Source organism: Ailuropoda melanoleuca, chromosome 8 (genome assembly GCF_002007445.2).
Source record: "Ailuropoda melanoleuca isolate Jingjing chromosome 8, ASM200744v2, whole genome shotgun sequence".
NCBI classification, from domain to species: domain Eukaryota; kingdom Metazoa; phylum Chordata; class Mammalia; order Carnivora; family Ursidae; genus Ailuropoda; species Ailuropoda melanoleuca.
The window spans coordinates 89,894,198-89,897,193 of record NC_048225.1 but is presented as its reverse complement, the minus strand read 5'-3'; the positions used below and the strand labels follow the sequence as shown (position 1 = coordinate 89,897,193).

Sequence of the window (2,996 nt, the reverse complement as noted above, 5' to 3'; positions counted from 1 at the left end):
AAGTAGGTTAAACAGATCAAGCAGATCAAATAATGTGCTTAAAAACCTGGGATCATGAAAGCACACAGCACATCAGGTTCTAGAACCCGGAACATGTGGTAGGTAAGTGTACATGGCGGTATGCACTCAGGAAGCAGAAGCTGAGATGGAGGTTTGCATACCAAATATTTAGCAGGCATCAATATGTGTAGATGAGAGGAGTAAAACTTAGGATCGCTTAAAGGAGAAAACATGAACCTCAAAGCTTTGGCCAGCCCCATGGAGAGCTTGGGGTTGAAAAGATTAGGCTTTTAAACTCCCACTGCAATTAGTTATTGGAGGAGGGCCCTATAGAAAGGTTAGGTCTCAGGGCAAGAGTGTTCTCTACAGCTGAAGCAAGTCCTGAGGTAGCTGACGGCTCCCTCAACAATGTGCCCAACAAACCCTTGTTCGAACGGGTGTCTAGGTAATACAATTCTGCATCTTGCAGAGGAACAGAGATGACTTTAAAAAAATAAAGAGAGAAGATTTCTCTTCATAAGGAACCTCAAATATTATGCTGTGAATTTTGGCCTTTATCCTGTAGGTACCAGAAATCTATTGAAAGAGTTGAGCTGGGAAGTGCAAAGTTTATACGTTCTTTTTAGGGAAGTACTTCTGAAATTCATTTATTTAGTCATTGGGCATCTTCCATATGCCAGGCATTATTCTACATACTTGAGATATCACTAAAAAAACAAACAACAAACAAAAATCTTCATTCTCATTAAGTTCATACTTTAGAAAAGGAAGATGGACAATAAATAATAAACATAATATATCAGTAAATTATAGACTAGGGCACTTAGTGCTATGGAAAAAACACAGCAAGGCAGGAGGGATGTGAAGTGCTGGGGAGAGAATTACAGATTGCGATTTAAAATAGGATGATTTACACAGAAGGAGTGAGCCATGGACATCTATAGGAGCAAGCATGCCAGACAGGAAAGGACAGCCAGTAAAAGAGCCTGAAAGCAAATGCTTATCCAGAAGGACAAAAGAGAAAGGTCAGAAGTCATCTCCAGAAAAGTGTGAAAGTGAATGGGATAGACCAATGCTTCTCATACTTTCTTTTCCCCACTTTTTTACACTCCTCTCCTCCCAGAATCGATTTTTGCTTGCTTGGAACAAGATAACCGCCACTAAGAATGAATGAACTAAAGAAATGTAGCATTACTGGCATGTAGCTGACATTGTCTTCTTCACGTGACACTTACAGCCATTTCTCTCTGGGCACAGTGGCAACTCTTAAAGGAAAAACTGATCGCACCAGTTGCTGAAGAATAGGCAACCATCCCAAACAATAAAATCACTATCACGGGTGTTGGACAAGTTGGTATGGCATGTGTCATCAGCATTCTGGGAAAGTCTCTGGCTGATGAACTCGCCCTTGTGGATGTTTTGGAAGATAAACTCAAAGGAGAAATGATGGATATGCAACATAGGAGCTTATTTCTTCAAACACCTAAAATTGTGGCAGATAAAGATTATTCGATGACTGCCAACTCTAAGATTATGGTGGTGACTGCAGGAGTCCACCAGCCAGAGGTAGAGAGCCAGCTCAATCTGGTGCAGAGGAATGTAAATGTCTTCAAATTCATTATTACTCAGATAGTCAAGTACAGTCCTGACTCTATCATAATTGTGGTTTCCAACCCAGTGGATATTCTCAGATATGCTACCTGGAAACTAAGTGGACTTAGTGATTTAAGCACTGTGTGACTGGAAGTGAGTGTAGTCTGGATCCTGCTAGATTTCACTATTTTATGGCTGAAAAAATTGGCATTCATCCCAGCAGCTGCCATGGATGGATTTTGGGAGAACATGGCGACTCAAGTGTGGCTGTGTAGAGTAGAGTGAATGCGGCAGGTGTTTCTCTCCAGGAATTGAATCTAGAAACAGGAACGGACAACAACAGTGAAAATTGGAAGGAAATGCATAACATGGTGCTTGAAAGTGTGTATGAAGTCATGAAGCTAAAAGGATATACCAAGTGGACTACTGGATTAAGTGTAGTTGATCCTATTAAAGCCATGTTGAAAAATCTATCCAGGATTCATCCAGTGTCAGTGATGGTGAAGGGAACGCATGGCATGGAGAACGAAGTCTTCCTGAGCCTTCCATGTATCCTGATTGCTCAGGGATTAACCAGTGTTATCAACCAGAAGCTAAAGGATGATGAGGTTCCTCAGCTCAAGAAAAGAGCAGATACCTCGTGGGACATCCAGAAAGACCTAAAAGACCTGTGACTTCCGGCTTCTAGGCTGTAGATATTTAAAACTACAATGTGATTAACTATGAGCCTTTAGTTTTTCATCTATATACATGGATCACAGTTTGCTTTTATTTTCCTAAATATGTGAATCTGGGCTCATAGAATCAAAGCCTATGCTTGGTTTAATGCTTGCAATATGAGCCCTTGAACAAATAAAATTAACTATCATAGTGTGCTGGAAGGAAGGAAGGAAGGAAGGAAGGAAGGAAGGAAAGAAAGAAAGAAAAAGAAAGAAAGAAAGAAAGAAACAAAGAAAGAAAGAAAGAAACAAAGAAAGAAAGAAAGAAAAGAAAGAAAAGAAAAAGAAAGAAAGAAAGAAAGAAAGAAAGAAAGAAAGAAAGAAAGAAAGAAAGAAAGATAGCATTATTGCCAGGAGGCAGCATTTATGAATTTCTCTCAGTCATTAGATTCATGGTCATGAATCTAAAGGATAACCATTCAGGATGGCTGTATGTTTTTTCTACTCATACTCAGCTATGTGGGTCAAAGCATGAAGTAAGCAGAGATTCTATTTAATCCATGCTGTGGTTCACCAAACAAGAACAACAAACCTGAGAGGAGCAAAAGAATTAAAGCTATAGTCAAGGAAGGGATTATAATGTTTAACCATGGAATGCAAAGTGGATGAGCGAGAAGAAAGAATGTCAAGGGGATGAAAGCCAACGGAAAGGCGTTTAAATCAATGAATTGAAGTGCTGATGAA

General features: G+C 39.7%; 1 pseudogene; it reads left to right on the top strand.

Moving 5' to 3' along the window:
- Positions 1-112: 112 nt before the first annotated feature.
- On the top strand, positions 113-2,267 carry LOC117803536 (annotated as a pseudogene).
- The last annotated feature ends 729 nt before the right edge of the window (positions 2,268-2,996 follow it).